A 23794-nucleotide genomic window follows, 5' to 3' on the forward strand; every position below is an offset into this window, starting at 1 on the left:
AATAATTTAAGAGCTGTTGCGAGCAAACTGCAAAGTTTAACTTACATTCATTAAGAACAGTACCCTTTCAGTAGACAGCTCACGTCCACTAGTAGCATCCCTTCTGCAGGCGACAGACGATTAAGAAAAATTATACGAGACAGTGACTTGCCAATTTTTACACTATCGCATATTTGCCAAATATTTCCTGAGCAAATAGGCTGAAACAGCCAACAAGGTACAAACCGACAGCCTAACTGAGTGGCCGATCAGCCGATCCTCGTAGACGGCCCACTTATTTTTATTCGCAAGTGCGTCGCTAGATGGCTCTAGATGATGTAAGGATAAGTGGATGGATGTTATGATCGTTCCCTTTGGAGCGACACGGTGGGTTGCGCCACAAAATTCTTGCTATTATATATTCTTTATTGTCCTACCTATAGGTTGAAAAATAGAAGAAAAAAAACAACGATAGATTTGCATAATTAAATTTTCCGACACCCTATTTTGAACTTTGCTCTTGTACGTCTCCATTTTTTGTCGTTTACCTACTTCCACCAACCTTCCAATCGCTTTTTTTTTTTAATTTCCCCCTGCATTCGCTGCACCTAAGGGTTTCAAAGAGGACAGCAGTGCCTAAATCGACCGCTGGGCAGATGTTTTCAGTCTAATAAGACATACTCCATTCAGGCACGTACCCAGGGGGGGGGGCCCCGGGGGGGCCCGGGCCCCCCCCCCCCCCGAAATCAAGTGGCATACCCCCCCCCCCCCCTCTTCATCCAATCCACCACTCCTCACACATTCCTAAAGCGCCGCCAGATCAATGTTGAGACTTCACAGCTGTTCATCGGTCAGCATTATGCTGCCTTTTTCCCTCCTTTTAGATGGCGGTAGTTATCGCCATCTCTTGTAATGTGAAAGACAGTTTTCTCATAGATTCCGCACCCGCGCGATTAACTCGAGATGCGTTTAGTTGTCACCATCTATTCAACTGTCACGCGCATAGCTGTTGCTTTTGTTAGTTCAAGCTTCTTTGTTTAGGCTGATCCGGGGCCAGGAGAGGGATGCGGCTGTTACTCAGCTGGTCTGTACTCTCATGGAACGAGTTGCGGCCGGAGAAAACGCCAATTGCGTTTAACTTATCCCTTTGCTTCATTGTTTCCTTGAGTTACGGCTCGCCGCGACGCTGGCAGATGCCCGGAATCATATACACGTGATATCGGTTAGATAAGGTGGGAAATAAAATAATGTGAAAGAGCGTCCATCATGGAACCCTGCAATAACCCTTCAACCCATAAGCAAGATGACGGTCGCCTGTTACCTCGTCTGTTTTTCCCTAACTGTATAGCACTTTTCGTGCAAAATTGGCAACTGGAAACAAAAATCGCAAGGAGTTGAGAAATTAAGCGATCTACTAAGGGAGAGAGCCAAGGAACAACCAAACTGCAAGCAAACGCGAATAATAAATAAGTTAACCGTTGTTTATGAGAATATTTATGGATCAACATCTCTTTATTTAAAAAGGAAGTAGAGAAAACGCCGCCGGAAGTGGAGAACAATTACTTGTTTGGAACCGCCTCACGTAGCCACTTCTCTGCTGTGCTTATGTGGGTGCTTTTCTAACCTTTCGCGGTGAGCTAGCGCAGTACGTCTAGAATCGCAGAGTCCTGCGCTCTACGCGGTTGTATGGGACTGGCGGCCGCACAGCGTTACGCAATTCGCGGAACTGTCAAAACTGATCAACAAGGCGAAAATAACTGATCTTCGAAACTATAACATGAGAAAGACTGAAGAAGCCGCAAAAAATGAGCGCAGCCTGAAATCAGTAGAAAAGAAACCTGGCATAGGACAAACCATGATGTATGCACTAAAAGATAAGAAGGATAATATCATCAGCAATCTCGAAGATATAGTAAAAGCAGCGGAAAAATTCTAAGCTGACCTGTATACAGTACCCAGAGGAGTCACGATAGTTCACTTAGAAACAGTAATGAACAGGATACAGAAACTCTCCTATAACTAGCGATGAGGTCAGAAGGGCCCTGCAAGACATGAAACGATGAAGAGCGGGAGGATAAGGTGGAATAACAGTCGATTTAGTCAAAGATGGAGGAGACACAATGCTTAGAAAACTGGCGGCTTTTTGTACGAAGTGTCTATCAACTGCAAGGGTCCCAGAAAACTGGAAGAATGCAGACATTATACTAATCCACACAAAAAAGGAGACGTTAAAGAATTGAACAATTATGGGACCATTAGCTTGCTCCCAGTATTATATAAAATATTTACCAAAATAATCTCCAATAGAATAAGGTTAACACTGGATTTTGTCAACCAAGGAAGCAGGCTGGCTTCAGGAAGAGATACCTTACAATGGATCACATCCCTGCATCTCTCCCTGCAGTGGGCATAAAACAGGCTGATGATGATGATGATGATGATGATGATGATGATGATGATGATGATGATAATGATGGAGGTGGTGGTGGGCCCCCCCCGAAAAAAAATCCTGGGTACGTGCCTGACTCCATTGTTTCCCTACCTTCACCCCAGCAAGCACATGCTTCTTCCTTCTTATATCTCGCTTTAAATATAGGTGCGTATTCTAAGGCATTCTGATGTCACTTAGAAAAGTAATGAGCTTCCCTTTGAGTTATCATAAATTGTTTCTTTCCTGATCTCGTTTTTTCTTCTTAAGTAGTTACTCATGGCAGGTTTCTTTTCAATTGCCGCCAGCCATAAGATTATTTCACCCTCACTGACTTTCCGCTTGACGTTCTTTGTTGTGTTGCTCACCCAACAGGCCGCATAATTGCTGGTAAGCTTCCTAGTTCTTTTCCCCCACTGTGAATCAATGTTTTCCCTGTACAAATACCTCAACACTCTCCTAGCCCATTTACTTTCTGCCATATTCCTCAGTCATTCTTCATAATCAATTTAACTGTGAGCTTCCCTCACTTCAAAACTTGTCCAGCCCATATCACCCTGCACAGCTTCATTTGTAGTCCTCCCGTGAGCGCCCAATGCGAGGCGTCCCACTGACCTTTGGTTGCCATCGAGTCCTGATTGTACCCCTGATTTCAAGCAAACAACCGCATTTCGAAGTGTAAGTCCAGGAACCATTACACATTTCCACATACCCTGAAGTACCTCGTACCGATATTGTATCACCATATCGCTCTGCGTATCATTCTGGCCGCACTTCTCTTCCTCTTTACTGTTATTGTTTTTTCATAAGTGTTTGCATATATCTATTGCCTTCGTCTATCCATTTACCAAGGTATGTATATTCTTCCACGCGAGGTATTTCCTGGCCTTCTATTGACACTGTCTGTTGACTGTTTTCATTGAATACCATAACACCCGATTTTCTAACGCTAAATTTAAAACCTAAATTCTCACCTTCCTGTCCACAGATATTCGCCAGACGTTGCAAATCAATTTGCTTGTTAGCTAGCAACACAATGTCGTCCGCATAAAATAAACCTGGAAGCTGCTGCTCTACTACTGTACCCGCCTGTTTGTATGAGAGATTGAACACGATATATCTTCCTTCTAGCGCCCTCATCATCCTCACCATGTACATCATATACATCAGTAGGGATAAAGGGCGCCCCTGCCTCAGTCCCTTGTTGATATCAACTTTCTCCTCGCTCCTCATCCCTTCCCATTCAACTCAAACGGTATTTTCAAGGTAAACCTCTCTCAAAAGCTGTAGACAAACGTAGCCTAAGCATTCCCCTTCCAGAATATCCCACAAGACGTTGCGGTATACATTGCCATACGCTCCTGTAATGTCTAAAAAGGCCACATTTAACGGTCTGCTTTCTACTCTTGAAATTTCAATACACTGAGCAAAGACAAATAAGTTATCATCCAGACACCTACCTATTCTAAAGCCCTTCTGAAGTTCTCCCAAAATGTCATTATTCTGTGCCTATGCTTGCAGCTTTAATTTGGTTGCTTACATTGCTAACCTGTATATTATTACCGAAGGAATGTTCAACGGTCTATACGAGTGAATTCTATCTTTATCCCCCTTACCTTTATAAAGCTAGTGCATTTTACTTTGCCGCCAACTGTCTCGTGTTCGTCTATGTCTTAAGTTTTTTTTCACTGCCTTCAAAAGAGCTTTCTTGCTTTTTGGGCCTAGTTCATTAATCAGTCTAGCGGGAACCTCGTCTAGCCCTGTGGCTGTAGAATTTTCTCTTCGGCTTTCTTCCAGTTCAAATTTGTCAGGCCCAGCTCATTTTCCATCTGGTTCTCTTTCATGCTCTTTTTTTCTTCAACTACAACCTCGTCATTGCCTCGGAAAGACTCGACTTATTTTTCGGATGTAATTTAATGCCGCTTCCCTTTCCAGTTTGTTTTCATCTTCGTCTAGGATATGTTGTTGTATTGTTGTTGACTTACTGTTTAATCATTTCATGTGGTTCCAAAATATTCTAGGTGCGGCCTTCTTTTTCTCAAATATTTCTGACAACTAACGTCCACTTTCACCTTTTATCTTTGCTTGAACTAGTATTTGAACCATAGATTTTTTCTCCCGGTCTGTTTCCCATTTACTGTCTGCTTCATCCTGCGGCAACTGCGCTTTTTTTGCAAGCCTGTGCTTTCGGGATGCTTTCTGTCGTTCGGCGATTGCTTCTCGTGTCTCCCTGTTTCACCAGCTTTTTGGTTTCTTTTTTCCTTTGCAACGAACGTATTGTTCTCTTTCCGTATTTCTGTCGTTATTACACTTTGAAGCTCACTATATCCCCACTCTTTACCATTTGCCAAGTTCTTCCTCGACTCGTGTGACTATATTTGTTATTTGTTCAGTATTCAAATTTGGACTGGCCATTTTGCACTCCCCTTGCCCTCTTTCCCAACTACATATCCCAATTTCAATATGATGCGTTTATGGTCACTCCCTATGCTGCCACAACCTTCCTCGTCAATGACCATTTCTCTCAACTTATCATGAATTCCTTCTGTCATCAGACAGTAATCAATGGTCGATTGCCGGTTTCCCACTTAATTCTCACGTGATCTGTCCTTCACGCTTAGGCCCTGCCCTGTATTCACGATAACGAGGTTATGTTGCTCATAAAGATCTAGCATTGACTTCCCGTTGTTGTCGGCGTAGCCGTCTAGATCCTTTATGTGGGCATTCCTGTCACCTAATAGGATAATTTTGGCATCATTCCCGAAACCCTTAATATCAGCGCTCAGGCATTCCACTAACTCTTGATTCTTCTCTGTGCAATTATTTCCGGTCCACAAATACGTTACGCCCAGCCAAGTTTTCTTTCCACTCATTGTACCTGATAACCAAACGTGCTCTTGGCATTTTAAATTTACTCTTTTCCCTTTGGCTCCCTGATGGATGAGCATTCCGACTCCCCCTCCCTTTCATTCCGACTTGGTTCTGTTGTACCCTTCCCAAACATAATTCTCAATCACTGGCGGCTCTTCCGAGTCTCTAAGGTGTGTTTCTGTAACTGCATACACCCCTATTTGTTCTCTATTTAACTGTTCCTCAATCTCTGCCTACTTTTCCTTTCTTCTGCCGCCCTGCATGTTTGTGTAGCCTATTGCATGGCGAGCTCTCTTTCTTGCTTTCCTCCTTTTGCGGTTATTGACGACGATGCTATTCTGAGGTTCCCTTCGGCGAACTTCTTCATAACTATATACCTACTCTGGCCTCCTGAGCGCCCGTGAGCCTCCTAAAGAAGCAACAGCGTGAACAGCAAGTCACCAGCCCACTTCTCGTCCAAGCCTGTAATTGAAGTGGACCCTCTCTCGTTAAAAATCACCACATCTTCTCACTTCCCTGTTTACTTCGACAACCTCGAAACCTTTCCCTCGGCTCGTTTTCAATATCGCCTCATTAGCAGCCACTACGGCTCTTTGTGCGTGACTGTCACGTACAGGAACCTCCGGCACCGTGCACACCACGATCTGCACCTGAGGCGACAGCTCGCGCAAGTCGTCTACCCCCTTCGCCAAGCGCTGGGCTAGTCCTGTCCCTTTCCTCTTTAGGACGTCATTTAGCTCACCTGTTCTATGACAAGGTTGCGCACGTGGGCATTTTCCGCGAGTTTTGCTTTTGCTCGCTCCATGACAGAACCCAGTGTCCGCCCTGGAAATGTCCCTACCGCCACTCTTTTACCGCCTTTCACTCTCTCCACAATTGCTTCTGAGCACCTAGCCAGGTTTGATTTACCGGCGATAATCACCATTTCACTCTTTCCTACCTCTGTCTGCTTCCCTTTGTCCTTTTCCGCGTGATTCGGAGTTGACAAGGCGCATTGACCCCTGCGCTCCTTTCTTTATGTGTGTGTGTGGCGGCTTCCAGGTAGTTGCCGCGCTTTCCAGCTACCCCCTCGCCACGTTGCACGCATTTTACGTGCTTTGCTGACACTCCCTGTGCTGTCACGTCGGGAGACTGCGTTCCATTGTCACGACCATTCTCGTTCACAATGGCAGCCCTGTTCAGCTTTTCCTCGGCTGCTTGAAGACTTTTTTCGACTACCTTCCGTGCACCACGCTTCACATTTAGCTCATTTTTGAGCTCTTCGACTTGTTTGACAATCTCATCCTGGAGAGCTTCCATTTTCTTCAGCCTAGCATCGACATCACAGTGTCTGCCAATTGACTCGATTCCCGGTCCATTCTCATCCGTCCCCTTGTCTGCCGTAGGGACCCTCCGCATACTGCACGCTTTCCCTGCTTTCTTGCCATGTAATGCAAGGCTTTTTTCTAATGCAAATACCGAAGCTTTCAGAGCAAGGGCCTTCTAGCAAAAACTGATACGCACAGAATATAAATCCTTAAAATGCCGCAAAGTAATTCTCACCAATGTTTTAAAAGCAATCAATGCCGCACAGACTTAAGGTATGACACGTGTTCACACGTGTTCAACCACGCGGCCACACTCTCACTTTCCTACATAAGCAATATTCCCGATACCAAAGCACCCACAGTAAAACTACTAATAGCTATTAGTGTTGCCACTTCCAAGCTACTATTGAAAGGCTATAAGACTTAACGTCCCACGCGGTTGCACATGTTGAAGCACGTGGCGCGAAAGGACACTGACTATCCTGCAAAACGAAATATACACGAAACACACCTGCGCACACAAAAAAGAAAAAAAAAATTTGTTTAAGCATACTGATGCATCCACCAGATTAGTCGAGGAAGCAGCCCACATAGAGCGAAAGGGCACGTGGTGCATTAGCCAGCCTTCGATCGCGCTTTCTCAGCAGGAATTAGCGCACCTAGATAGCTCGATACGCTAACAGATGCCCTATATGCACGCGGTCCGGTTGTGCGTTCCTCGATAGACCATGTGATCGCTTGTTTCGCTTACATACCTGGTGTGTGTTTCAGTAAACGTATTTGTGAGTCAGCGCTGTCCTGTGTTCCTTCACTCCGTCGTCGTCTTGTTCGCGCTGTTCTCATTATGAATGTATAACAACTCGCCGAACTTTCCACTTTAATACCATATTTATAATGGTTTTTGGGAGAGGGCAATAGAGTGGGGCCCTAGATGCTAATGAAATTCGCGTTACAGTCACACGCAGCGCTTGCCGACTATCACGACAGCCATCGCGCTGTGCGGTGAGGTGGTGGTACGGAACTATGCGGAGGGTGGTTCAGGGGTCAAATAAAAAAAATCATACGACGCTAACCAAATTTAGACACAGACGGCAATGGAAGACCAACAAACAAGCCTATATAATGCATTTTGTGCCATATTTTTACACGGAGCACCCCATGGACTGCGAGAAACGTGACTGGTGTTTCTAGGTTCAGTAGGCGAAGTTTTCTAGCTGTACTGGCCGAAATAACATTGACATTAATTTTCTCGCAGAAGAATATTTCGCGTATTTGAGCAAACTTTCAAAACTCGTCATGTGACAACAAACAAAAATTTTGAAGCAAATATGTACAGAGACATAGGCGGAAAGTTCTCATTTTTCAGGGGGGAGGGGGGGCTCGGGCCCGACGAGCCTTCCGAACCCCATATATATATATATATATATATATATATATATATAATAACTGTTGCACTTGGAGAAACTTCGTGTGACCTCGAAGATTTGTTCTCTGAAGTGACGGCCTTATATGAGTATTTACAAGACCTCGTAGTCAAAGACAGTTCAATTTCACAGCCTCAGTCTTCTCGCACCACCAAGAATCTGGCGTCTCTCGGTGATGTAATCTTCCTTCGTGCATTTGTAATAGTGGTTCGCCTTTCCCGAGAAACTGTAGTTTCTCTCTCTCTCTCTCCTTTCTTTTCTTTTGAGTCCGACTATAAGCGTTGCTGCGCATGACTGCTGTTTATTTTGATTTCAAGTGAATTAGGATTGGCCTCATTTCGGTTAGTGAGTTAATTACACAGGGTGTCCCAACTATCACGCACCAAGTATTTTAAAAAGAGCAATTGTGTTACTCTAAGAAAACCTAGTGCATATTGTTTCCAGTACAGTGGAGTAATCTTTTCGTTACTGAGATTTATTTAGGTAATTGTAATTAATTGTCTAACTCGAGAAGTACTGTCATAGTTATCAAAGTGTCAATGAGGCATTTGTAGGCACCCCCAAATGACATCTAACTGTGGTGTTTTCAGGAACGCACTAATGGCGTACTAACACTATGGTACTAATTTTTTCCGGCTAGCTGGTAAAGAAATCCCACAAAATATCAAATATATCACGTGGCTGCGCTCCGACCCGTATCATAAAGCAGCGCGCTCAAATAAGCTGATTGAAAGCAACTGATTTGCCTGTCGCAAACCCGGAAAGGCAGCTCATCACCTTGATAATGGTACGGAAGGAGCACCAACAGCAGGTTTCACGGCTTAGCAGCCATTCCTTACTCTCATTTCTACAGCACACTTACCCCAGTATGCAGAAATGCAACTTAAGTCGAAGCACATGCTTGACTTGATTTAGATGACGCCTGGCGTTAACGTGCCCAAAGACGCTCACTGCGTTTCCTTCAGCGCGTTCCCGATAGGCGTCACTCGGATCAAGTCAAGCATGGGCTTCAACTTAAGTTGCATTTCTGCACACGGGGGTTATTATCCGTTTCTCAAGAGCGACTGATCACACTGATAACAAAAGCCCCTTGATAACGCGGCCGAAGCGCCGCTCTGACCACGCACTAAACGCGAAAAGCAATGGAATAGGTATGGAATGTTTCAAAATCCGGGCTCTGCTTGTAACGCATCGAAAGAGTGCGCTCACAGCTATATATCGCGCCAGAAATTCGCCTCGGGCCAAAGCCAAATTAAAATGACGGTTTTCTTTTTCGTGAGAGTGTATACCTGCTGCAAAATCAAACTCGTGGCAAAAAATAAAAGCGAATAAACAGACCGCACTGGAAACAATATGCACTAGCTTTTCTTCGAGTAACGCAATTGCTTTTTTTATCTTGGTGCATCATAGTTAATTGGGATTGGGACACCCTGTATGTATGACCTCTGCATGCAAGTGACAATGTTTCTATATCTAATAAATGTTGGAACTTATTAAAAGAGCTATTTTTTTTTTCGTGAGTTATTAGCATTGCATGCTTGCTGGAAGGAAAAGCAATACTGAAACACATATCATGCACGTGCGTTTCACACACCATTGATAAAACACTCTGCCGAAGGGGTCACAGAAGTCTGCAGGATTTTTTCTTTTTTTTCAGCGTCAAAAATGCACGCAAAGCAATTTTAACATACAGCAACACATTCGTTCTCTAGGCATAGGCTCTCCTCACCCTTAGAAATAATTGTTAATTGGCTACCTCCTACTCTCTCAAAAATTCAAAATTAATTCTGGGGTTTTACGTGCCAAACAACGATTTGATTATGAGGCACCCCTCTTTCGAAAATATAATAAACTTTGTCCTCTTTATATATTTAAATATATTGTGCATGTGCAGGGTTTCTAAAGTAGAAATTTAAAACAATGTTGGAGTGAAAAAATACAGGCGAAGCAGCCGCCGTTGATGCTTCTTATCCGCTTGTCATACTACTGTCAAGATTTGAAGAAATAAAGGGAAATTATGAATTAAAAGCCGTGCACGTCCGCGCCAATAATGATGCAGTAAGCTATTAGCCCCAATAACATTTTACGTGGGAAGGTAAAGCCAAGTCAAAAGAAACCTCAAATGATGTTGGTGACAAAAGTCTGGTAATGACATTTTAGGTGTGTGTGTGTGTGTAAGGGGGGGGGGGGGGTTGGGGGGGACATTCGCTGGTGGTGAAGCAGCGAATGTCATGTATTCTTGCGTGTCTGCGCCTTCTCCTTGTCAGTGCGCTGCTTCACTACCAAGGTACGATGCCTAAAATACGAAAAAAAAATCGCTCTTTTGAAGACGGAAAAGGGGACTTAGGCGTGTCTGTGGTGAACCAATGAACAAATAACGACATTTATAACGGCACAGCACCTGAAATGTTTCCGTACTCTGTGAAAATTGTGAGATACAATGTGATGTCATCGGCGAAGGCTGTCACCTTCACCACACCGCAACCAGGCAGTAGGAGGCCGCAGATGTAAGGGTCTCTCAGTACCGAGCGCCGAAATAGGTCAAGGCTGAGCACAAAGAGTATACTGGGGATAGAGGGCACCCTTGACGAACACTACGAGTGAAGGGAAATGGTGCACTTTCACGACCATGAAGAAACAATGAACTTAATTCGGACATTTGAATAGGCATTCCTAATAAGTTCAACAGAATTTGACGAAAAGCCGAACGAGGTAAGTACATTAAAATATGCAGCTATATTCAAGGCGATCGAAAGCCTTTTCTTGATGTAGTGAAATTAAGAGACCACATGTTGACCTGGTCAGTGTGTATGTCATTATGTTACGCCTAACGAACGAGAGACTATGTATCTCTCTGCCAAGATCTGAGCATGCCTGATGGTGTCCTATTAATCCTTTCGCTGTCGGACCTTTCTGACCGTGACGCACCCCCAGTGTCGGCTTGGTTTCAGGGAACGAGCATAACAGGGAATGAACATAGCAATTTATTTTTGATTATGATTGGTATACAAATAACATAGTCAATGCAATATACACATTTCAGTGTTCTGCAGCTGTTGTTAGTAAACATCATCATCATCATCAGCCTGACTATAAAATCCCTTCAACATCCGAATCTGACGATGCGGAGCCCTCTTCCTCGCATGAGACTCTCTCCGAGTTCGAATCCGAGCTCGGCTCGTATTCTGAATCGGAATTGAGCCACCGCTCCAATGAGCAGACAAAGGTCCCGCGCGCTGAGCCATCCGAAAGTAACCGCGCGCAGGGAGGATGCGCTTTCAGTCGCCCGCACAACGGAGATAAATGGGACGTTGCGTGATCAAGGTGACATAGAGAGATGGAAAAAGGCTAAACAAAGTTCGAAGGGCTTTACGTTTACTGCTGCAAGTCGAAAGTGAGGGTGCGGCGAGAGAGCGAAAGCAGCAACGAGTCACTCTTTTTGGAGAGGCAACGGCACGTGCGCCTGAACTTGACGCGCCGTAGCAGGCACACGAACAGAAGAAAAATAAAAACCTTCAAACCAGCGGAGATGGCAGAACAACCTTTGAACCCATAACCACACGCGCGCGACGCAAGATACAGTGAACACGGAGCCACGGCGCCACTCAGCAAAGAGAAAGTGGGGAGTGGCAGTCGCGCCGTACTCTTCAATACATGGAGTAACACAGGTCGGGGCGAATGTACGAACTTGTAGAAAGAGTCAACAGATAGCGTGGCCAATCCAGGAGCGCCAGCTTTGCGCTCTGGCGCGAAATTTTGAACGCACGATAGAGAACTTACCGGTACGTCAGTGACACTGTGGGGGGGAAGCGCGATGACGTACCGGTACGCCCGTGACAGCGAAACGGTTAAGGAAGGCATCAGACTTCCCGAGTGTAGGGTGAGAACAGCTGTAAAGGTTTGGTAGTCAATGTTGAGAAGCGTGATTGGCCTCCATTCTTCTGGACAAACTGATGATGGATCGTGCTTAGGTATCAGCACAATACGACCGTCACGAAAACTAGACGGAAATTCAAAGTTCTCAAAGCAGCGGCTGATAACAGACACGAAAGTGGCACCAATGTCTTCCCAGAAGATTAAATAAAACTCTACGGGTAACCCACCCGGTCCTGGGGCCGGGTGGGTTACCTGTTTACCCGTCAGCTGGCGAGGTTACGCTGTTTTTACCTCGCCAGCTGACGGTCGTGCACAAAGACGTTCAGCGACTTCAGGTGGAACCTGAGGCAGATCACTAGGCATATCGACGTTGTCATGACTCATTCGGGTATTGGTACGCGCCATGTTTTCAAAATGCGATAAAAAGAGCGAGTAATCACGCGCGGGAGGAGCCATAAGAGGAAGTGCATGCTCTAGGGGCCACAGAAACGAATGCATTCGGCTGTCTAAAAAGCCAGTTTCTTGCAAAGCGCAGAACTTTATAGTGTGCCTGCGGATTACGTCTGCATCGCCAAGCAGCAGCTGGCAAAGACGACGCTGCGATGAGGCGTTGGAAACGCTTGCGTAGCTCACGCTGCCATGACCGCATCAGCGGAGTCAATTGACTGACCCGAAGGGCGATACGGAGCTCCGTTGCAGTATCTGCCAGTTCTTCTGACGTGCGTCGTCCGATTGCACGACCTTCAGCTGAACAATGCAGACGCCACTGCACCTTGAGTGCGTCCCATGACTCTGGGTCAGAACCAGAAACAGCGGCTCGCAAGACTCTTTACAAACAACAGCGCGAATGCGCATCTTGTAGAACGCGGTTGTCGTGGCGCCAAGGTTTGGCGGATAAAAATGCAGGGAAGCAAATTTCGAGCATAACTGGTCAGTGATCGGAAATATAAACAGGAGATGAAGGTAAAGCTATTACATCAGATTGGGAGATATAGTGAGCTAAATTGATTGCCACATAGGCATGGTCTAACCTGCTTGACGACGCGCCGCGTTGCCACATCCAGACAAATAAAGAACCATGAAAAAGTCGATATGTATCCAGCAACGAAAAGTGCTGGACGAGGCGACGCAACTCTCCTGCGTTCCAATCAGGGCGACCCCAGCCCGGGCCTTGCACATCTGCTCGCGTCTAAAATGCTATTAAAATCTCCAACAAGCACCACGTGATGACCGTCCAGGAAATATACGTCCGGGTCACGAAAAAAATCATTGGACTTAGTGGCTTGCGCGAGCCCGTAGATGCACAAAACACGTAACCTAAATGAAGATAGCACACAATCAAATGCCAATATCCGTCCGGTCCCATCATTAAAAACATGATAATCTAGCAGTAAAGCTCTGTTAAATATAATACCGACTTCACTAGAGCGTGACGTCGCGAAAGAGAAACAAAAAACAATCTAGGTTGAAAGTGCGTTTGAAAGTAAGAACATGTCCAATGGTAAAAAAATTTGGTTTCTTGCGAACACAGAATGTCACAATTATTAGCGCGGGACACGCTGATAATTTCGGCTTGTTTTATAGGGCTTCGGAACCCCTGTGCATTTAATTAAATAATTTTCAGGGTGTCAGCCACATTTAATTAAAGGTATCACCTAACTGACCTGGTCGTGTTGTTCAAGTCGGCGCCCCGGGAACAATTCCAGGGAACATGCAGTACACACGTCATTCTTCGACCCTCTCGAAGAAGGCCGAGGTTTCTTTGGCCGTTGTAACTCGGCGCGGTGATCCGGGGCGCCGTCTGAGCCAGAAGCTGACGCGTCTCGTGGGAAAGCCATTTTTACGTCGAGACCCTCCCGGCTTGGTGAAAGTCCAACGCTACTATCGACTCCGAGGCTGAAGCTATTTTCAGGTTATGCATGATGATGCTGGTAGCGGTTGGGCTGCGGGATCGATGACATCGCCGCCGATAACTTCTGCAGTCAAGGGCTCATTAAGATGCAATGGAGCAGTGGCTTTTGCAGAATAGTCACAAATCAGGTGTGGCGTTGCAAGCGACGCAACTGAGACGAATGAAGGCACCACAGACTTCGTCGGTATAGCGAGCGCAGATATCGCAGGGCCAATCGTTTCAGCCTTGTCGAAAGCTTGGGTGCGATCAGGACTTATGGCAGCATGGCGAAGTGGAGGCGCCACCGGCCACAACACGCACGTCCCTCGCTGCCTGGGAGGCCGGCGAACATGGCGTGCTGCGATCGGCCACGTCACCAACAGCACGCGTTCTCCCCGTTCGTCCGAGGAGGCCGGCGAACAGGGCGTGTGATGATGATGATGATGTCCTTTATGAGTTTGGCGCTTACCCACTCGCGGGGATTGGCCCAGAGTCGGGCAGGCTTTGTTTATGTGTTCAGAAAATGGAGGTGTTTTGAATGCTCGAGCTGCATGCTTCTTCTTTTGTCATTTGCTGACGCTGGTTGATGCGGTGTCAAGGCAAAATCTCTGGTTACGGCGTCACGCGTCGTCGCGACCGCAGCTGACGTCGGAGGTAAGGGGGGAAAGGCACCAGCAGTAGCGTCTGAGGGGAGCGCCGCACAGGGCACACGACTGTATACGGCGACCATCCCCGCAACGCCGACAAGGATGGTCACCTCCGTCGCTTTCGTGGCCATGGATTCCACAACGGCCACATAACGCTGCGGCGCGCTGTGCACGGTAGTGGTCGCTAGAGCCACACCGACGACGCAAGCGTTGCAAGTCACGGTAGTCACACGTCACAGGATCACCAGAGACTCGCAGATAACTGGGGACAGGGGTTATGGTGCTCATTTCCATCCGAACGAAGCGGGTGCGCGTGAGCACGCCACCTTGTCCGCTCATAACACCAGCGTTGACAGAAAGAAGCTTGCCGTATGGTGATAGTGCCAGGACGAGGATTTCATTCGGAACGAAGGACGACAAGTAGAGGCAGATTACGTTGGTGACCTGCGGGCCGACGGGAACGACAGGACAACGCTCGCCATTCTTATGATGTGTCCGTCTGTTCGCCATGTCGCTGGCTCCACCGGATGCATAAAAAAAAATTGTGGGGTTTTACGTGACAAAACCACCTCCTGATTATGAGGCACGCCGTAGTGGAGGACTCCGGAATTTTGGACCACCTGGAGTTCTTTAACGTGCACCTAAACCTAAGTACACGGGTGTTTTCGCATTTCGCCTCCATCGAAGTACGGCTGCCGTGACCGGGATTAGATGCCAGGACCTCGTGCTCAGCAGCCCAACACCATAGCCACTGAGCAAACACGGCGGGTCCGGTTACTTTCGATGCATGCCAGAAGGGCCGGCACGAGGCGTGTACACGTGCAGCGCTCATACAACACGCAAGTAGAAGTGATGGTGTGACATTTTCTTTCTTTTGATTACTGTAGCTTACCAACGTTGGCCTTACCCAACTGCTCCGATCTCGCCCTATTGGGAGGAGATCGCGAGCGCTGGCCAGGCACCCTGTTGGCCCGTCTGGGCTGTGTGCCCGCCGCACCTCTTCACTGTTTCTTCAGCGTACAATTCTGATGGTGTGCCCGCCTGTTCGCGATGTCGCCAGCTCCACCGGTTACTTTCGATCCATGCCACAAGGGTCGGCACGAGGCGTGTACACGTGCAGCGCCCATACAACACGCAAGTAGAAGTGATGGTGTGACATTTTCTTTCTTTTGATTACTGTAGCTTACCAACGTTGGCCTTACCCAACTGCTCCGATCTCGCCCTATTGGGAGGAGATCGCGAGCGCTGGGCAGGCACCCTGTTGGCACGTCTGGGCTGTGTGCCCGCCGCACCTCTTCACTGTTTCTTCAGCGTATAATTCTGATGGTGTGTCCGACTGTTCGCGATGTCGCTGGATCCACCGGTTACTTTCGATGCATGACGTAAGGGTCGGCACGAGGCCCTTGCACGTGCAGCGCTCATACAACACGCAAGTCGAAGTGATGGTGTGACATTTTCTTTCTTTTGATTGCAGTAGCTTACCAACGTTGGCCTTACCCAACTGCTCCGATCTCGCCCTATTGGGAGGAGATCGCGAGCGCTGGGCAGGCACCCTGTTGGCACGTCTGGGCTGTGTGCCCGCCGCACCTCTTCACTGTTTCTTCAGCGTATAATTCTGATGGTGTGTCCGACTGTTCGCGATGTCGCTGGATCCACCGGTTACTTTCGATGCATGACGTAAGGGTCGGCACGAGGCCCTTGCACGTGCAGCGCTCATACAACACGCAAGTCGAAGTGATGGTGTGACATTTTCTTTCTTTTGATTGCAGTAGCTTACCAACGTTGGCCTTACCCAACTGCTCCGATCTCGCCCTATTGGGAGGAGATCGCGAGCGCTGGGCAGGCACCCTGTTGGCACGTCTGGGCTGTGTGCCCGCCGCACCTCTTCACTGTTTCTTCAGCGTATAATTCTGATGGTGTGTCCGACTGTTCGCGATGTCGCTGGATCCACCGGTTACTTTCGATGCATGACGTAAGGGTCGGCACGAGGCCCTTGCACGTGCAGCGCTCATACAACACGCAAGTCGAAGTGATGGTGTGACATTTTCTTTCTTTTGATTGCAGTAGCTTACCAACGTTGGCCTTACCCAACTGCTCCGATCTCGCCCTATTGGGAGGAGATCGCGAGCGCTGGGCAGGCACCCTGTTGGCACGTCTGGGCTGTGTGCCCGCCGCACCTCTTCACTGTTTCTTCAGCGTATAATTCTGATGGTGTGTCCGACTGTTCGCGATGTCGCTGGATCCACCGGTTACTTTCGATGCATGACGTAAGGGTCGGCACGAGGCCCTTGCACGTGCAGCGCTCATACAACACGCAAGTCGAAGTGATGGTGTGACATTTTCTTTCTTTTGATTGCAGTAGCTTACCAACGTTGGCCTTACCCAACTGCTCCGATCTCGCCCTATTGGGAGGAGATCGCGAGCGCTGGGCAGGCACCCTGTTGGCACGTCTGGGCTGTGTGCCCGCCGCACCTCTTCACTGTTTCTTCAGCGTATAATTCTGATGGTGTGTCCGACTGTTCGCGATGTCGCTGGATCCACCGGTTACTTTCGATGCATGACGTAAGGGTCGGCACGAGGCCCTTGCACGTGCAGCGCTCATACAACACGCAAGTAGAAGTGATGGTGTGACATTTTCTTTCTTTTGATTACTGTAGCTTACCAACGTTGGCCTTACCCAACTGCTCCGATCTCGCCCTATTGGGAGGAGATCGCGAGCGCTGGGCAGGCACCCTGTTGGCACGTCTGGGCTGTGTGCCCGCCGCACCTCTTCACTGTTTCTTCAGCGTATAATTCTGATGGTGTGTCCGACTGTTCGCGATGTCGCTGGATCCACCGGTTACTTTCGATGCATGACGTAAGGGTCGGCACGAGGCCCTTGCACGTGCAGCGCTCATACAACACGCAAGTCGAAGTGATGGTGTGACATTTTCTTTCTTTTGATTGCAGTAGCTTACCAACGTTGGCCTTACCCAACTGCTCCGATCTCGCCCTATTGGGAGGAGATCGCGAGCGCTGGGCAGGCACCCTGTTGGCACGTCTGGGCTGTGTGCCCGCCGCACCTCTTCACTGTTTCTTCAGCGTATAATTCTGATGGTGTGTCCGACTGTTCGCGATGTCGCTGGATCCACCGGTTACTTTCGATGCATGACGTAAGGGTCGGCACGAGGCCCTTGCACGTGCAGCGCTCATACAACACGCAAGTCGAAGTGATGGTGTGACATTTTCTTTCTTTTGATTGCAGTAGCTTACCAACGTTGGCCTTACCCAACTGCTCCGATCTCGCCCTATTGGGAGGAGATCGCGAGCGCTGGGCAGGCACCCTGTTGGCACGTCTGGGCTGTGTGCCCGCCGCACCTCTTCACTGTTTCTTCAGCGTATAATTCTGATGGTGTGTCCGACTGTTCGCGATGTCGCTGGATCCACCGGTTACTTTCGATGCATGACGTAAGGGTCGGCACGAGGCCCTTGCACGTGCAGCGCTCATACAACACGCAAGTCGAAGTGATGGTGTGACATTTTCTTTCTTTTGATTGCAGTAGCTTATCAACGTTGGCCTTACCCAACTGCTCCGATCTCGCCCTATTGGGACGTGTGTTTAGAAAAAGTTTATTTCGACAAGAGACGATACGAACACTGAGTCATAATCACGGCACAATTCCACCCGGACGATAACATGTAAGAAACGAAACACAGCGCGTTGTCAACGTAAGTAGTGTCCGAGTCCTCACGCACCAACATGTAAACACGTATACCCACGGAAAGGCACAGTTACACATAAACTAAATGCCACATGTACAAAATGATTTTCAATATATACAGTGTACACAATGGTGATATACAATGATGATGTGATAGAACACTTTATACACAATTTTGAAGTAATGTGCACGAGATGTGTATATACAAAAATGATCATGTATACGAGAGGACACACAAACAAAAATCACGGGCACCTGCATTCTATGTGCATTAAATGAATAATTCTGATGGTCTGGCTACAAGAACCAGGCTGGACGAAAATTCAGCCATACGCGTCCATTAGCCACCGACAGGAAACGACATGACCACTGTCGAAGGAACTCTTCTTCTGCAAGGAAGAACAACTCCTCCGACAGAAACGACAGTAGCTCAGAGTAGAGCCTCCCCATAAGTGGAAATAGAGCGCGGTGACGACGTCCCATGGCAACTGCCTCGCACAGGCCCCCGCAGCAATTAAAGGTCGCGCGAAGCGGCCACGTGAGCAGCGACCAGATGTAATAAAGCGGTTAACTCCAAGGCCACGAAATCCAGTATGCACGGCCCTCCAAAATATCCTGGCAACGACGCATTGCGCAGTACATGTTTATTGGATTCTTGAAGGGGGCAATTGGGACACTGCGAAGATGGGACAACGCCCCACCGCTCAAGCCTGTCCCGAGTTGGAAGCACTTGCCACCCTAGACGCCACATGAAGTCGCGTAGGTGGCCAGGCAAAAATGACGCCGTTATCGCATCCCATGACACATTATTGGAACGTGCGAGGCGCGCTGGGGGAACCAGAGGAAGCAGTAAGGCTGACATAGTATCTACTACACGGTTTTGGAGAACGTCTACATCAGGACATACCTGTTGTATGTGGCGATAAAATGCCACGGCCGTACAGTAAAATGTAGGTGCGTTTAACACTTGTGGGCCGCGATTTAAGTGTACGCCCGGTAACATGTAGCGAATTTTCGTGCCAAGGAAATAGCAAGCGAGTTCACGCGCTGGACACTGATCATGATGTAACAGACGGAGCAGAAATCGCAGAGCAAGCAGCCGGCAACGGACAGACACGGATGGGAAGGCGAGCCCGCCGCGAGAGCGTGGTTGCCCAAGCGCCGCGCGACAGACCAGTTCTGTACGGCTTGACCAGAAGAAGGCACCAAGAAGGGACTGCAAGGACCTTGTAACCCGTAATGGTGGCTTTACGACGTGACAAACGTACCACACTCGGCCGCAAAATACAGACTGCGCTAAGTACCTTCTTTCTGATAGGGGTAAATCATAACCTTGAACATCTTCAATATTTCGCCTTACATCTTCAAGAATTGAGAGCCACACAGAGTCTGATATGCCATTAGAGGTGTAGTCAAGGCCTAAAATGCGAAGAGAATTGCTCTTTTGAAGACGGAAAAGGGGACTTAGGCGTTTCTGTGGTGAACCAATGAACAAATAACGACATTTTGAAAAATTTAGCGCAGCACCTGAAATATTTCCGTACTCAGTCAGTGGGAAAGCGAACCCACCGCGAGAGCGTGGTTGCCCAAGCGCCGCGCGACAGACCAGTTCTGTACGGCACGACCAGAAGAAGGCATCAAGAAGGGACTGCAAGGACCTAGTAACCCGTAATGGTACCTTCTTCTTTCTGATACCTTCTTTCTGTACCTTCTTGGTGCCTTCTTCTGGTCGTGCCGTACAGAACTGGTCAGTACCTTCTTTCTGATAGGGGTAAATCATACCCTTGAACATCTTGAATATTTCGCCTTACATCTTCAAGAATTGAGAGCCACACAGAGTCTGGTATGCCATCATAGGTATAATCAATGCCTGAAATACGAATATAGTCGCTCCTTTGAAGATGGAAAATAGGACTTAGGCGAGTCTGTGGTGAACCAATGAACAAATAAGGACATGTTGAAAAATTTATCGCAGCACCTGAAATATTTCCGTGCTCAGTGAAAATTAGAAGGCAACGGGATAAACTATCTTCATTCCTGAGATACAATGTGATGTCATCGGTGAAGGCTGTCACGTGCACAACAACACTATCAGGCAGTGGGAGACCAGACACGTAAGGGTCTCTCAGTACTGAGCACAGAAATGGCTCAAGGCTGAGCACAAAGAGCACTGGGGATAGAGGGCACCTTTGACGAACACCACGAGTAACGGGAAATGGTGCACTTTCACGACCATTAAGAAACAATGTACTTCGGATATTTGAAAAGGCAGTCCTAATAAGTTCAACAAAATTTGATGAAAAGCCGAACGAGGTCAGTACATTAAAAATGTAGCTATGTTCAAGGCGATGGAATGCCTTTTCTTGATCTAGGGAAATTAATTGAGACCACGTGCTGACCTGGTCAGCGGGTATGCCATTATGCCACGTGTAACGAACGATAGAATGTGTATCTCTGTGCCAGGGACTGAGCATGCCTGATTGTGTCCTATTAAGGAAGGCATTAGGCTTCTCAAGCGTCGGGTGAGAACAGCTGTGAAGGTTTTGTAATCAACGTTGAGAAGCGCGATTGGCGTCCATTCCTCTGGGCGAACTGATGCTGGATCGTGCTCAGGTATCAGCACAATACGACCATCACGAAAACTCGACGGGAGTTCAAAGTTCTCAAAGCAGCGGCTGATAACAGACATGAAAGTGGCACCAATATCTTCCCAGAATGTTAGATAAAACTCAACGGGTAACCCGTCCGGCCCTGGGACCGAGCCACGTTTCATGGTCGATAATGCTGCCTTCATCTCGTAAGCTGACAGTCGTGTACAAAAACGTTCAGCGGCCTTAGGTAGCACCTGAGGCAGCCCACTAAGCACTTCTACGTTACCATGATCCATTCGCATAGCCGTACGCGGCATTTTTTCAATATGCGATATAATCCCGCGGGGGAGGTGACATAACAGGAAGTGCTCTTGGGATCCGCAGAACCGAATGCATTCAGCTGGCTAAAAAGCGAGTTTCTTGCAAAGCGCAGAAGTTCAGTGTGTGCACATGGATTATGTCTGCATCGCCAAGCAGCAGCTGACAAAGACGACGCTGCGATGAGTTGGTGGAAACACCTCCGTAGCTCACGCTGCCATGACCGCATCAGTGGAGTCAGTTGATTGACCCGAAGGGCAATGCGGAGCTTCGTGGTAGTATCCGCCAGTTCTCACATATGTCGTCTGAGTGCAGGTCCTTCAACTGAACAATGCAGACGCCCACTGCACCCTGAGCGCGTCCCATGACTGGGTCAGAACTAGAAAGAGAGGCGTGCAAGACACTTGACAAACAAGAGCGCGAGTGCGCGTCGTGCAGATCGAACGCGGATGTCGAGGCGCCAAGGTTTTACTGATAAGGAAGCAGGAAAGCAAACTTGAAGGAGGAGGAGGAGGAGGAACTTTATTATTGGTGAAACCGTTGCGCGGTTTATTCCTGGGTGGTTTCCTCTGACAGGGCTCCACTGGCGATCGCGGCTCGCCGGGCCTGGTCGAGGGTCGCCAGTTGGCTTCCCAGGTCCAGTTCGGAGAGTCTCGCCTCCCAAGACCACGTAGTGAGTGCGTGTGTTGTGACTCGTGGCGAAATTGCGTCGCCCGGACGGTCGGTGCATTCGTGTGTTATGTGCGCGAGTGTCGCTGTGTGGTTGGTATACACCAGGGACATGTTCGGGACGTATAACTGTCTGGGTAGATTGCGTGTAGTCGAGACAAGTGTGGGTATGTGTTAGTTTGCAGGCGGCGCCAGTCCCTTGCCTGGAGTTTATTGAGAGCTTTGTGCGGGGGAGCGTACTGCGTTCTTCCGAGCCGTTGGTCCTGTAGTATTTGTTGACCTGTCGTTAATAACTCGTGGGTCGCTCGTGGGTCTGCTGGGGGCTGAAGAACGGTGTGGTCTGCCGCTCGGCTAGTGAGACCTCGAGCTGCGCAGTCCGCCTCTTCGTTGCCCCGCAGGCCTTCGTGCCCGGGGCACCAGACGATACCGTGGGTCCATTGTAGTGTGCGATCCAGGATTCGAGTGGCTTGTATAGGGAGTGTTCCATTCAGGTATAAACGACAAGCCGCTTGTGAGTCAGTAAGGACACGGGCGGACCTTCCCTTGCTCTCAGCGTCGCGAAGTGCGAGAGCGATTGCTGCTGCTTCTGCTGCTGCGCTGCATGTGGCGCGGATGGAGGCTGAGGCTATCAGGTTCCCCTGATTGACAACGGCGAGTGTGTATTTCAACCCGCAACGTGGCGACGAGGGATACTGGCTAGCGTCCGTGTAGTACGTATCCGGGTCTCTGAAACAACGTTTGTGCATCATGCGGGCACGCGCTGCTCTTCTCTCCTGATTGTGGGTGGGGTGCATGTTCTTGGGGATAGGGTCTACTACAATGTTCTCTCTAATGTGGTTAGGCAAGAGTTGTGTTTCTTCTTTGCAGTACTGAGGTGTCAGCGGGTACCCTAGCCGTTGAAGAAGGTGTCTTCCCTGTTGAGTCTTGTTGAGGCGCTCCCTCTGCGCTTTGAGCGTGGCACTTGCTAGCTCCTCAAAGGTGTTGTATACGCCTAGCGCTAGTAATTTCTTTGTGCTTGCGCTTGACGGTAGCTGTAAGGCCGTTTTGTACGCCGTTCTTATAAGAGGGTCCATGCGTTCTGTCTCGCTTTTACGCTTGATACGGTAGCGCGTACGTGACACGGCTGATGACGAGGGCTTGTACCAGTCTTAAGGTTTCGTCCTTTGTGAAACCATCTTTGCTGCGCGCTACTCTGGCGATGAGTGATGCGGTGCTTCTTATAACGTGATTTAATTTCTCTGAGGCTAGCTTTATGCCGTTGTTCTCCTGGATGTGCATACCTAGTATGCGTGCGGTCGGGACGCGCTTTATAGGTTGCCCGGCAATCTCGAGATGTATTGGCGGGGCTCGATGTTCCTTAGTTTGCTTAGGCCGGACTTGAAGGTACTCCGACTTGTGTGGGGCACACCTCATTCCTGCTGTGGTTAGGTATGACTCGATGTATCCGATAGCTGTGAGTAACGTGTTTTCTCTGTCGCCGTATGAACCCTTGGTTGCCCATAGAGTGATATCGTCGGCGTAGAAGGCACATCCCAGTTTGGGGATGTTTTCCAGTTGTAAAGCAAGTTTTCTAAGTCCGATGTTGAAGAGAAAAGGAGATAATATTGACCCTTGCGGAGTACCCTTCTGCGGTAGATCATATATGTCCGATTGTACGCCTGCTATGCCAATGCGAGCTTTGCGGTGGCTAAGAAAAGCCACAACATAATGGTATACTCGCTCTCCGCATCCTATGGCGGCGAGGCCATCTAGGATGGTTTCGTGTGCTATATTATCAAATGCTTTTTCTACGTCGGGGGCTAGGAGTATGTTGTTGTTGCTGCCCGGTTGTGGGTTGAGGACCTCTTCCTTGAGGAGGAGGAAGACATCCTGTGCTGACATGCCTTTCCGAAATCCGTACATGCAATTGGGGTGTAGTCCATGTTCTTCCATGTGTTGTTCCATTCGAGTGAGTACAATTCGTTCAAGAAGCTTGGCAAGACGTAAGCGAGATCGGTCGTAATTGATCGAGCCTGCGCGGTTTTCCTGGTTTGGGTATAAGGACTATGTGAGCTGTAGTCCATTCCTCGGGTAATGTTCCGCCCGGTGCCCA

At 48.3% G+C, this 23794-nt stretch overlaps 1 protein-coding gene across 9 annotated transcripts in view; it reads right to left on the reverse strand.

The window, feature by feature from the left end:
- Positions 1-13745, reverse strand: part of LOC135907699 (uncharacterized) — a 232016-nt gene extending 218271 nt beyond the window's left edge. For 8 of the 9 annotated variants that reach the window (XR_010566091.1, XM_070524573.1, XM_070524577.1 and 5 more), the window contains exon 1: positions 46-289. The gene's annotated coding sequence lies outside the window, so the exon portion shown is untranslated. Of the gene's footprint in view, positions 1-45; positions 290-13549 lie in introns of those variants that run through there. The other variant, XM_070524566.1, reaches the window with a different exon arrangement.
- Positions 13746-23794: the final 10049 nt, after the last annotated feature.

The sequence above is a fragment of the Dermacentor albipictus genome, chromosome 1, assembly GCF_038994185.2.
Source record: "Dermacentor albipictus isolate Rhodes 1998 colony chromosome 1, USDA_Dalb.pri_finalv2, whole genome shotgun sequence".
NCBI lineage: Eukaryota > Metazoa > Arthropoda > Arachnida > Ixodida > Ixodidae > Dermacentor > Dermacentor albipictus.